The sequence below is a fragment of the Ovis aries genome, chromosome 1, assembly GCF_016772045.2.
Source record: "Ovis aries strain OAR_USU_Benz2616 breed Rambouillet chromosome 1, ARS-UI_Ramb_v3.0, whole genome shotgun sequence".
Classification (NCBI taxonomy): domain Eukaryota; kingdom Metazoa; phylum Chordata; class Mammalia; order Artiodactyla; family Bovidae; genus Ovis; species Ovis aries.
Window position 1 is genome coordinate 21,139,715 of NC_056054.1, and position 13,991 is coordinate 21,153,705.

The following is a 13,991-nucleotide window of genomic DNA, read 5'->3' on the forward strand; positions in this document are numbered from 1 at the left end:
GGCCTTGAGCTCTCTCCAGCGTCCTAAAGGCCAGAGCTGTCTTCACCTGCTCACCCCTGTGTCTTCTAAGTAAATCATGGTGCAGTCAGATGCATACCAGGCATCAGAAAATGTGTACTGAAGTAAAAATGACATGAGAGGACATACACCCTTGGGCTTAGGTGCAGGCCTGTCACCAGGCCCTCTATGTGCCAAGTGCACACACTGAAAGAAATACAGGGACACCTTTGCCCTGTAGGCAGCACAGAGAATCCATTCACTGAGTTCCCTGAAACACTCCTTCTCAACAAAGCCCCCTGACTGAAAGGCCCTTAACTTTCTAGGAAGAAGCCTTGTCTCTGCTACACGATCAGCTGATGTGCCAGCACTTCCTTCACTTCCTAGCCTGAAGACAGACCTCAGCTAGCACTTCACTGCCCCCAGCCCTTGCTTTCCTCTTGGGCGAGGCTTAGGGGTCCACTGCTCATGTACCAGTGGAGGTGGAGCTGGAGAGGAAGCACACTGCTGACAGGAAAGGCGTGTGGGCTTGGCGTCGGGAGACCTAGTAACAGTTCAGTTCAGATATTACCAGATGTAGCACCAAGACCAAGTTACTTTGCCTCTTCAAAGTGCCAGTTTCCTCATCTACAGATTAGGCTTAAGAATAATACCTGCCCTTTCCAGCAATGCTGAGGATCCAGTGTTTTACATAAGATAGAGGTGTTTCAAAAACCATGTGTAAGCACAAGTCTGTATGCACAAACACAGAGGAGAAAGACTAGACAGAAATACGTACAAGTGTTAAACTACGACAGTCTGAAAGAGTGTTGATGGTGCACCAAGCACAGGTATTTCACATACATTATCTCTAACTCTCGCAATAATCGCCAAAGGCAAGTACTTCACCATATTTCAAGTGAGGAAACTGAGGCTCAGAGGTTAAATTATCTGTGTGTGCTAGCTGCTCAGTTGTGTCTGATTTTTTGTGACTCTATGAGCCTGCCAGGCTCCTCTGTCCATGGGATTCTCCAGGCAAGAATACTGGAGTGGGTCGCCACTCCCGTCTCTAGATCTTCTCAACCCAGCGTTTGAACCCAGCTCTCCTGCATCATGGGCAGATTCTTTGCTATCTGAGTCATGAGGGAAGCCAAATTATCTACTCAGTGCTGCCCTTTCAAGTCCAGGTTATGTCTGGTCTATAGCAGTTTTCTCTGTGTGATGGGGTGATTTTTATTTTCTTTATATTTTTCAGTATTCTCCAAATGGTATCAATGATGTTTACTATTTTATTTAGTGCTATTACTGTTTCAGTCAAGTTTTTATTTTTCAACAAAATATACAATAATATTTCTCTAACATACATTTGAATTTAGTCTGTACAGCTTTACAAATTATACCTAGATTTCTTTATACTGAAATTCAACACTAGACGGGGGAAAAAAAACATTTCAGGAATTCTGGTGCCTTGAATATATCATTTTTGTCATTATGAAAAACAACAAATACCATTTTAATTTTTATCTTTATAAATACTATTTTTTTAAAAGGAAAAACTTTGTGAAAAAAAAAAAACAACTCTAAAATAATGCATTGAACACCTGTGTCTGAGATACACCCTTTTAAGTCCTGGCTCTTCACATTGTGTGAGCTTTGGTAAATTGCTTAGCTTCTCTGAGGATCAGCTTCTTTATATACAAAACAAGGCCAGAGTAAGACCCCCGGCTCTCTACATCAACAAGAATTTTGTGAGGATCAAATGAAAAACGAGAAGTGAAAGCACTGCTGACTTATTCATTCAACAAATACTATATTTACTGGGCACCTACTGGCTGTCCAGAGCTAGACAATGAGAACACAAGAGAAGACACAGTCTCTACCCTGATGGAATTTAAATCCACTGGAATTTAAAACCATTTCAATTCAATGGGATAAGTACTATGACAGGGGAGTGCCAGGTGCTGTGGAGCAAAAGACAGGCATTTATGTCAGTTTGGTCACTAGAGGAAGGGACAGCTAAGCTGACACCTGAAGGATGAGCAAGAACCAGCCAGGCGGGGGCTGGGGAGAGAGAGAGAGGAGGTACACGTGCTAAGGCCTGCAGAAGAGGCTGCGTGGCCGGCTGGTGCCATGCAAGTTGTTCAGGCTGGCTGGAATGCAGAGGATGTGGGGAAGTGGTGATAAGCTAGTTGAAGGGGTCAGCAGACGCAGATCATACGCTGTCTCACCATCAAAGTATCACCACCACCACCAGTTTATGTGTTTCTATGTCTTGGCATTAAGTTTATCTTGCTTTCTCCATTAAAATAAGAGAAGGGATGCATAGTCTCCTTTCTTTGTAAAACACATTATCAAGTGGAAGTGTAGTAGGTGTTAAAGATACGATCCAACCACCAACCTGGTTCCTGCATGTGGAGAGGGCCCAGAGAACTCACAGAGCACAAATGGGTTGAGGGGGCTTACCCCATAGGACTACAAGAGCCACAGATATTCCTGACATGCAAGTACCCGTCCACTGTTCAGCCCACAAGCTGGCCTCAAGGCCCAGCTTCTGACAGAACTGTGTCATTTCTCCACGAAGTCTTAGGAGCCACACTGCCCCCAAAGGCACCAGATCTGTTCGCCACGTTTTGGTAGAGCTTAGAGAGAATCAACCAGCACGAACATCTGGTATGTGACACCAAAGATGATCATTCTTCCCCAAGAACATGACTTTGCTAGCTAAGTCGGCTTGGCAAACTTAGTTCATGCTCCTCTCCCACCTACCCTAGAATTCTTGTTAAGGTCTATAATTCACTTTCCAGCCTGTGAGAGGAGTTCCCTTAGTCACTGGAGCTTTCTAGAGAATGAAGTGGTGACAGTAAGCTGCTGAGGATAACTACCCATTCAGCTGTCTTCTCAGTCATCAGCTGGCTAAGGGCCCCCAAACAAATGGAGAACTAAGAAAATGAAAGGAAGCCGAGGAAATGAAAGGAAGGGCGATGGACACTCCTAAGGAAGAGGCTGGGACTAAGGAATCTGGGCAGAGGATGAGGCAGGGAAGAGGAGCTGGGGAGCCTGGCCTGGAACATTTCCTTCTCTGAAGCAGTAGTAACAGTAGTGGTAGCAGTACACACGCCACACTGACTTGATGCTTAGTACACGCCAGGCAAAGTTCTAAGCATTCTACAAATACCACAGTTTACATAAACTGACTGACTCAACTGTTAGAACTCTATAAGATAAGTATAATTATTATACACATTTTACAGATGAAGAAACTGGGTACAAACAGATTAAGTAATCTGCCACAATTATACTGCTAGTAAGTGGCAGAGCTGGGATTTAAATCTAGAGAGTCTGGCTCAGAATTCAAGCTTTTAACTATTACAGTATATTTAAACATGAATGCAGAAAGGCCGAAGGGGACAAGCAGCCATAGTTGGCCAGGTGCCAGACAAGAATGCTTTTATGTAGAAACCTTAGCATGGAGTCTCCCCTCCGATGTGCTGTGAGCTACTGATCCTCTCACCAGCTGAACAACATCACTTTTCCTGTGTACTATGATGTCAAAAACACTGGGTGGCTCTAGCTTACATAAAACAAGGTCATGACTCACCACATTATCACTATTAATCTAAAATCTAACTACCCAGAAGTTTTCCCTCCCTTGCTCTGAGGCAGTTTTGTATTTTGTGTTTTGGCCTGTTACAGGATGAGTTACCAGCCAGTCCAACTACATTATTCCATGGCAGTTCTGATATCAGGACAAAGCTACTGTGTTCTTCTGTCTGACTGATTAGCTGGTTGATTTGGTTTCTGGTGGTATCATGTAGGGGACAAGATCAAGGAAAGGGCACACTCAAATGGAAGTCAAATTTAACACATGATGGATGAAAGGAGCACCTTGTGAAATCAGCCTGTCCTGATCAAAGGAGAGCCTGTGAATGTGATTCCAAGGGTTGACAGTATTTCACAGGTTTGCCCCAGAGTCCAGGGTGCAGCGAGGCTGGGCGGCATTATGCAGACTGCAGCCTACCACTCAACTACAATGAGGCCCACTAAGGCGCCAGTGGGGTTACAACAGGCCTCAAACAGGGTGGGGATGGTAAGATTCCCAGGGGCAAAAGGTCTAGTTTCAGGACCATCTTCTTCCTCTGTTCTGATTCTGGGCTCACGTGTAGCCTTCAGAGCTGTCACTGCATCACCTGGTGAAAGGAATGAGAACAGGAAAGGTGGAGGAGGTGGGGGGGATAACGGGAATGTGTACTTAAGAAATGGTAAACAGGAAAAGAGAACTGCCATATGACCATACCTGGGTATTTTTCTGAAGAAAATGAAAATATTAACCTGAAAAGATACCTGCTCCCTCATGCTCACAGCAGCATTATTGACAACAGCCAAGATATGGAAACAATCTAAGTATCCACTAATGGACAGGCAGATAAAAGAGCGTGAGATACACACACACATACATATATACACACAGTGGAATAGTATTCAGCCATAAAAAAGAATGGCATCTTGCAATCTGCAATGATATGGATGGTCCTTGAGGATATTAGGCTAAGTGAAATAAGTCAGACAGAGAAAGACAAATACTATGTGATCAGTGAATGTAACTTATATGTGAAATCTTAAAAAAGAGAACAGACTGCTCATTGCTAGAAGTGGCAAGTAAAGGGTGGGTGAAACTGGGGGTACAAGGAGTAAAAAGGTACAAAGTTCTAGTCATAAAATAAGTAAGTTATGGGACAGAATGTGCAGCGTGGCAATTACAAGGGCTTCCCGGGTGGTTCAGTCAGTAAAGAGTCTGCCTGCAATGCTGAAGAGTCAAGTTTGATCCCTGGGTTGGGAAGATCCCCTAGAGAAGGAAATGGCAACCCATTTCAGTATTCTTGCCTGGAGAATTCCATGGACAGAGGAGCCTGGTGGGCTACAGTACATGGGGTCACAAAGACATGACTGAGCGACTAACGGACAACACAGGACAACTATATTAATAATACTGTATGGTCTGTTTGAAAGTTGCTAAGAGTAGGGCTTTAAAATTCTCATCACACACAAAAATTCTGTAACTGTGTACAGTGATAGATGTTAATGAGACTTACTGTGGTGATTGTTTCACAAATATAAAATCAGTATGTTGTACACCTGAAACTAATAAAATGTTGTATGTTGATTATGCCTCAATTTAAAAAAAAATAGCAAGCAGGAGTGAAGGACTGGATTTGTGTGAGCAGGACAGTATAAAAAGCCAAAGTCAGCTCACCCAAACTTATTAATACAGCCCACAAGGTCCTTCAACATCTGGTGCCCATCAACTTTCCAGCCTCACCAACCTTTAGTCATTTATTCTTTCATGAAAAAATGAAGAGTGGCTAGTTCAGCTTGCAATTCACAAACAATCTCACAAGTGCTTTTCCTCAATACAAGTGTTGTGCTTTGATATACAGCAGGAGAGCTTTGAACATTTTCACTGTGTCATATGGAATATTAAAAAGTTGTGTACTCGACATTCAGTAAAATTAATGATTTCTACTGCCTCATCAAGGACAGATTTAAGTAAACATGGTATTTAAAACGAAACTCTAAGTGTGTAGTGGTCAAGAATACAATGACTGGGAGTACAGTTCAGGGCCACTGCCAGGATTTATGCGAAGGCACCAGCAGTTTGCCTGCTGTTGCTCTGCAACAACAAACAGCATCTTGGCACTATTATGAAAACCTTGTAGATACCCTTTGACCTTGTAGATACCCTGAAAGGTTTTCAGGGCTCCCCAGGGTCTGCAAAACACATTTGTGAACCACTGTTCTAGGCAATGGGGAGGCACTGGCCACCCCTGGAGCTGTGCTTTAGGACAGGGGCCCCCAACCTCCAGGCCTTCTGTTAGATCAATGGCAGCATTAGATTAGAAATAAAGTACACAACAGATGTGTAATGCACCTGAATCATCGCTAAACCACCCCCCAGTCCATGGAAAAATTGTCTTCCAAGAAATCAGTCCCTGGTGCCAAAAAGATTGGGGACCGCTGCTTTAGGGCCATCAAACTGGCTGTGATGGCAGAACAAACTGTAGGCTGGAGGGGGACTGGAGGGCAGAGTGACGCTGAGGTAACCTGGAGGAGAGTAGGGAAGGTGTGTAGCTGAGGTGGGGACAGAAAGGAAGAAAAAGAGGTGAGGGGTGTTATGGGGAGAGGGAGTGAAGCCACAGAGGCAAAGCTGGTCCTGATCCTGCCCAGTGACTGGAGATGGAGGAGAAGTCAAAGACCACTACCCTCCTCAAAGGAAGGCATGGGACCTAATTTCTCTCCGTCCCCACTGCCTTGTATGGAACCAGGCACAGAGGGTTACCTCAATATATGTTACATAATCAAAGTCGGGTAATGTAAGAACAGCAGTACCATCAAAGAAGAGGAGAATCCACCAAGGGCAGCTCACTGGGGATGGGAAGTCTGTGTCCCTGGCAAGCTTCAGCCAAAGGAGGGTGACATAGCAGCAAAGTAGGAAAACTCACAGGTCAGGCTAAAGCCATTCTCACCTAGCCCACAGCTAAACCAATCAGCAAATGAGGCACTGTTATAACTGTGAGGCATGAGGAGACCTCAGGTCAGCAAGTCATACAGAACCCTTCAAAAAGTCCTCAGATACGTTACATTTATTTTAAAAACCTGAAAAGATACATTTCAAAACATTATTAACAGCAGTTACTTGGGGAGAATGAAATTAAGTCGGTTCAGAATTTTATTTTTTATAGTTCTGTCGTATTTGATTTTGTTCTGTCATGATACAGTTGTTTTACCTTTAGGAAATAAATGTTTTATTTACTGCATGGTTTTCCTTATGACCCTCTCTGCCATTTTCTTCTTGTGCTTCTCCCTGTTTAGTAACTGTCTTAGGGGCGCCAAGGAGCCCAGCGAATCCCAGTTGCCCAGCTGAACACTGAAGTCACTGACTTATTCCTTCCTCTGGCAATATCAGATACAGATCTACACCGCTTATGGAAAGTTCTCTTTATGCCATTTTGCTTTTATGAAAGACCTTTCTTAGTATGTACTCATTTTCAAGAAATACTAAGAAGGTTTTCCTTTTTATGAGAAAGGATGAAAAGTGAAAACGTAGTTCAGCACATTTTGAATGTTATAATGGCAGCATGCACCGTGAGCAGAGTGGTACCACTGAACTCCTTCCTTAGGAACGACACTCGACATCTAGCTCATGGAGCCTGGAATTCTATCTGTGAGCATCTGTGCTTGATCTCCATTTATTTTGTGCATCCATTAGCAAGATGTGTCCTAAGATAATTGCTTACCACCATTTCAGCTTAAGGAAGGTTTCACCAGAAGGTTCTACTTTCAGATAGAAGGGAAATCTGTAATTTTAACCTGATGCAATCTAAAGTGTTAAGTAAGGGACTTCCCTGGAGGCCCAGTGGTTAAGACTGAGTTTCCAATGCAGGGGACACAGGTTCGATCATTGGTTGGGGAACTAAGATCCTATGAACCATCCAGTGTGGCCAAAATGTAACAGATTTTTTTCTAAAGCTAAGTAAAAAGGGCATCCAATCTTACCTATAGGTCTGCCCAACTCTGTGAAGCGAATCCTCTGTCAACTTGAAACTTCAAATGCAATAATGCTTCTGTCAGGGGGCTGCTGTTTTCCAGCTACAGGAAAGGTTTCAATGGCCTCTGTGCACAGCAGACATCATTCAGTTCTCCATCGGCCTCTGCTTCATCATATCTGGCATGAAAACCTTCAGAAAGCAGAAATGGAAAGGATGTAAAAATATTGACTTAATGACCAGAGAAGATAAAGATCAGCCTGTATTCCCTAAATCTGTGTTATACCAGTAAGTAGGTAATCACAAGGCAATCAGAGATTTCCCCAGTCTTTAAAATCAGGCATTGGAGCATTTAAAATGCTGACACAAAGCTTTGACTTAACAAGTGTCTGGGTTAAAGTTTTCAAATTATGCTTCCACTGTGCCATTCCAGACCCCAAAAGAAGTAACTGGACCTGGATAACAGATATGGACACCTTAGTTGCCTGAACAGCCTCACGTAGAAGGTAAAGGCTGCCACTGCTCTGTTGTCCACTTATTTGGAGATGAATGAACTCTGGGTCCATCTCCCAGTGGTCAGGTCTAAGACTCACAGTGGGGAGGCAAGAGTCAGAAAGGAAAAGTAGATGCTGAGAACGGCAGGTGGCACGAACAGGAACAAGGTTTTCTGCCAATTGCCTTGTTATTGCTGGTTTTCCATCTGATGATTTCATTTTCCAAACGTCCACTGCTATTTTTAATCTCATGGTGCCACTTATCAGCTGCCAAGGTTGATTTGTCAGTTTCTCTATGCATTGAGTATGTACTTCCCCTTTTCCCAACAGAAAAGCTCTGAAAGTGTAGTGCTAACATTTCTAAAGTGTTTTCCTAACTGGAAGCCGGATGTGTTTCATCATTAACTCAAATCACATGTCCCAAACTGGACTTGTCCCTAACCCCCAGCTACCACCTCCTTCCTCCTTTCTCTTTTTCTCTATCACATTATCACCCTGCCAGTCACTCGGCCACAGAACCTTTAAATCATTTCTAATGTTACTTTCTCTTCCAACCTTATAAGCTCCAACTATTACTACGGTCAGGTTCTCCTTCAGCCTGGTATGTAGTTCCTTGAAAAATAACACCCATTCATCCTTCCAGGCCCATTATAAATTACTGAGAGCAGTCCCACAAATTATAGGAATAGTCCCTAACTTTTTTTCTACTTCATTCAACACTGAATTGAAAGCACATCTACTATTGTAATACTTAGAGTTGGCTCCCCTCATGCACACGTGGCTCTCCCATGAGGCCATAAGCGCCTCAAAGGCAAGGACGTATCTTTTTCATCTTTGTATTTCCTGACCTGCCTCTTGAGAAACCTATATGCAGGTCAGGAAGCAACAGTTACAAGGGGACATGGAACAACAAACTGGTTCCAAATAGGAAAAGGAGTACGTCAAGGCTGTATATTGTCACCCTGCTTATTTAACTTCTATGCAGAGTACATCATGAGAAACGCTGCGCTGGAAGAAACACAAGCTGGAATCAAGATTGCCGGGAGAAATATCAATAACATCAGATATGCAGATGACACCACCCTTATGGCAGAAAGTGAAGAGGAGCTAAAAAGCCTCTTGATGAAAGTGAAAGTGGAGAGTGAAAAAGTTGGCTTAAAGCTCAACATTCAGAAAACAAAGATCATGGCATCTGGTCCCATCCCTTCATGGGAAATAGATGGGGAAACAGTGGAAACAATGTCAGACTTTATTTTTTGGGGCTCCAAAATCACTGCAGATGGTGACTTCAGCCATGAAATTAAAAGACGCTTACTCCTTGGAAGAAAAGTTATGACCAATCTAGATAGCATATTCAAAAGCAGAGACATTATTTTGCCAACAAAGGTCCATCTAGTCAAGGCTATGGTTTTTCCTGTGGTCATGTATGGATGTGAGAGTTGGACTGTGAAGAAAGCTGAGCACCGAAGAATTGATGCTTTTGAACTGTGGTGTTGGAGAAGACTCTTGAGAGTCCCTTGGACTGCAAGGAGATCCAACCAGTCCATTCTGAAGGAGATCAGCCCTGGGATTTCTTTGGAAGGAATGATGCTAAAGCTGAGACTCCAGTACTCTGGCCACCTCATGTGAAGAGTTGACTCCTTGGAAAAGACTCTGATGCTGGGAGGGACTGGGGGCAGGAGGAGAAGGGGACGACAGAGGATGAGATGGCTGGCTGGCATCACTGACTCGATGGACGTGAGTCTGAGTGAACTCCGGGAGTTGGTGATGGACAGGGAGGCCTGGTGTGCTGTGATTCATGGGGTCGCAAAGAGTCAGACACGACTGAGCGACTGAACTGAACTGAATGTAGTATCTGGCATAAAAAAGGGCTCCAGTTAATATCTGAATGAATTATTTCATCCATAAAATATTTCTTTATTATTCAGAAGAGAACATTAACACATAGAATAATCCTTCCTATTGTGCATTTTATTCCCAAACAAATCTCTGTGGCCCACGGAAACTATTTCCAAGGTCTACAAAAGCTCAGGTTATGTTCCCTCTCCCTATGGGCACAATGCTTCCAGGGACAACCTTGAACACCCTTGAACACCCTTGACTTTTAACTCTTTGCTTTCAGCCTTGCCATAGGCTTGAATCTCTTGGTCCCTTCTTGTTGCCTATAGTAGGGGTTGGCCATTTTTCTCTGTAAAAGGCCAGAGTCAATATTTTATACTTTGTGTGTCACATGGCCTCTGTCACAACAACTACTCAATTTTGCGCTTGCAGAGCAAAAGAAGCAAGAGATGATGTGAAAATGAGTGAGCGTGGCTATATTTCAGTAAGACTTTACTTATGGATGCTGAAGTTTTAATTTTATATGATTTTTCTATCACAAAATATTAATTTTCTCTTGAACTTTTCCCCAACCATTAAAAAATGTAAATGGCTTGCAGTCCAGACAAAAACAAGTGGAGCCAGATATGGACTGTAGGCCATAGTTTGCCCCAGCTTTCCTTTCCTCACCAACTCCATCCTTCTACACACACACACACAACACACACACACACACACACACATTCCTGTTCATTTCTACCTCTAGTAGATCTAAGTAAAAACAGTCTTCACAATTCCTTTATGGACTTTCATGTTATTCTGTTTGGAGCCACTCATGGCTTGGGAGAGAGAAAGTGAGTGGGCTTTTGAGGTATTAGGTTCTAGATTCAGAGTCTAGCCTTATCGTGTAATAATGAGGTAACCCTGGACATAATATTTAACCTCTCTTGTGTTTCACTGTCGTCATCTATCAAAAGGGAGCAATAACATCCACCTGACAGGGATTTTGTGCCTGGTTTATAGTATGCACTCAATAAATAGTAATTGTTACTCTAGCTTGGGATATGGCTTCCTCAGATCAGCTGTGACTCTGGAAAGCCATCCAGCCACTCTGTAAACCACAACTGGGCAGCAGAAGAGAACAAACTGAGAGCAAAGTACAAAGGCAGAGACAGTATTTGGAGGTTTTCAGACACGTGACCCAGGATTCTGAGCGCCCGGTTGGCCCTGATTCCTTCTGACACCATTCCAAATTCCAGTGGGCCTCTTTTCCTCCTCAGAAAGAACTTCTGACTCTCATACTACCTGACTCTTCTTAGCATTCCATATGAAATATCCAGAAGAGCCCTGGAACCCTCTTCTCATTCCTGCACCTCTTCCTGGTATACATCTGGGAAAGAGTGAAATGTGACCGGGCCAAATCTCACAGACTGCCCTGCCACCGGATCTTAACACAGGTCAAGCACCCAACTCTCTCTCAATTATTCATGAATTTTCTGCTGTACAGAGAATGAATTTTTTTCAGAGTTCAAAAACTAGTCTCTCTATAGAAGCTTTAGAGAAAAAAAACCAAGTACACAAATAAGACATTTCCCCCCATAAAACATCAGTCGGGGTGCAGATAAGACAGATAAGCTTGTGGTATCTCTGTCCTTGATCCAAAAAGCCAGATTTGAGTCTGGCACTTTCCTGTTCCAACTCTTCTAATGGGTATTTACTACTTCTGGAATGACCAAGCTCCCATGCTGTCACTCAGGGCCTCCACAATCTTGCCCTAGCCCACCCTTCCGGCATTACATCTTACGACTCCTCTACAGAAAAATTCTGAAAGAGATGGGAATACGAGACCACCTGACCTGCCTCTTGAGAAACATATATGCAGGTCAGGAAGCAACAGTTAGAACTGGACATGGAACAACAGACTGGTTCCAAATAGGAAAAGGAATACGTCAAGGCTGTATACTGTCACCCTGCTTATTTAACTTCTATGCAGAGTACATCATGAGAAACGTTGGGCTGAAAGAAGCACAAGTTGGAATCAAGATTGCCGGGAGAAATACCAATAACCTCAGATATGCAGATGACACCACCCTTATGGCAGAAAGTGAAGAGGAACTAAAAAGCTTCTTGATGAAACTGAAAGAGGAGAGTGAAAAAGTTGGCTTAAAGCTCAATGTTCAGAAAACAAAGATCATGGCATCTGGTCCCATCATTTCATGGCAAATAGATGGGGAAATATTGGAAACAGTGTCAGACTTTATTTTTTTGGGCTCCAAAATCACTGCAGATGGTGACTTCAGCCATGAAATTAAAAGACGCTTACTCCTTGGAAGAAAAGTTATGACCAACCTAGATAGCATATTCAAAAGCAGAGACATTACTTTGCCAACAAAGGTCCGTCTAGTCAAGGCTATGGTTTTTCCAGTGGTCATGTATGGATGTGAGAGTTGGACTGTGAAGAAAGCTGAGCACTGAAGAATTGATGCTTTTGAACTGTGGTGTTGGAGAAGACTCTTGAGAGTCCCTTGGACTGCAAGGAGATCCAATCAGTCCATTCTAAAGGAGATCAGCCCTGGGATTTCTTTGGAAGGAATGATGCTAAAGCTGAGACTCCAGTACTTTGGCCACCTCATGTGAAGAGTTGACTCCTTGGAAAAGACTCTGATGCTGGGAGGGACTGGGGGCAGGAGGAGAAGGGGACGACAGAGGATGAGATGGCTGGCTGGCATCACTGACTCGATGGACGTGAGTCTGAGTGAACTCCGGGAGTTGGTGATGGACAGGGAGGCCTGGTGTGCTGCGATTCATGGGGTCGCAAAGAGTCGGACACGACTGAGCGACTGAACTGAACTGAACTTACAGAAGTCCTCATCTATAGCCCAGGCAAAATGGACAGTTTCTACCTAACTTCACTGAACAGTTTCCAGCTTCCCACACTTGTGCATAACTCAGTCATAGTACCTGTAGCATTTTATTGCACATCTCCCCCTAGACTGTGAACTAGCCGCAGGGCAGAGACTGTCTGATTTACCTCTGGGTCCCCTACCCCTAGCACAGTGCCTGACATGGGGCAAACATTCAATAAATGTTAATGAATGAATGAAAATATCTGAAGTTATTGTGCCCTTAAACTGCTTTAGTTGGACTCCTATTAGCAGACTAAGCACAGTTTGGGTCATTGTTGAGAAGGAGAAAGACCTAAAAGAAAGAAAAGCATGAGCAATGTGATCCAAGCAACAGAAAATATGTTTTAATAGTGAACTAAAAGAAAACACGGCTGTTTAGCCTCCAGAAGAGGAGGCCCAATTTGATTCTGGTTTTTAAGTCTACAAAAGGTTTTCATGAGAAAATCTTGATCTCATCCTCTCTTATAATCAGAGGGAAATTTTCCATATTCATGGAAAGTGGAAAAAGAAGAAACAGCTTAAGTTCAGGCTAGAGGGGCTTAAGATGGAGAGAGAAAAACCAAATCAAGCAGCACTTTTCGAAAGACACTGTCACTGTACTTTTTGGCAAGTGAATTAAAGGGGTTTGGCTGAGTACTGTTTTTTGGGGCCATGCTACGCAGTTTGCGGGATTTTTGTAATCTGACCAGGGTCCTCAGCAGTGAGAGCACAGGGTCCTCTGGACTGCCAGGGAATTCCTGGTAGGCACTTTTGTTGAAGGCTGTGCAAAAGGAAATAAACATGCAGCTCTGTTCCTATTTGCTGTGGAGACCAGGTGGGTGAAACAAAAGTCAGGTAAGACTTTTCTAATGAGTCACTGACTCTTTTTTTTTTAGCCACTGACATTAATTGACCTACTGGCACTTTTTGTCATATCGTCCTTTGCAGTCCTGTGATGGAACAATCTAGTACAGGCATACCTCAGAGATACTGCATGTTTGGTTCCAGATCACTGCAATAAATCAAGTCACATAAATTCTTTGGTTTTTGGTGCATGTAAAAGTTATATCTATACTATATGGTAGTCTATTAAGTAGGCAATAGCATTATGTCTTAAAAAAACAATGTACATACCTTAATTAAAATGAATCATTAAATTAAATCAATTTAATATTATTAAAATTAATTAGAAATAATAAAATACACTTATTGCTAAAAAATGTTAACCCTCATCTGACAATACACAGTTGCCAAAAACCTTTAATATGTAAGAAATA

General features: G+C 43.0%; 1 protein-coding gene across 7 annotated transcripts in view; it reads right to left on the reverse strand.

Moving 5' to 3' along the window:
- MKNK1 (MAPK interacting serine/threonine kinase 1) overlaps positions 1 to 13,991 on the reverse strand; it is a 57,732-nt gene that overhangs the window by 26,619 nt on the left and 17,122 nt on the right. For all 7 annotated transcript variants that reach the window (XM_042247493.1, XM_012132271.3, XM_012132442.3 and 4 more), the window contains exon 2: positions 7,528 to 7,709. The gene's annotated coding sequence lies outside the window, so the exon portion shown is untranslated. The remainder of the gene's footprint in view (positions 1 to 7,527; positions 7,710 to 13,991) is intronic.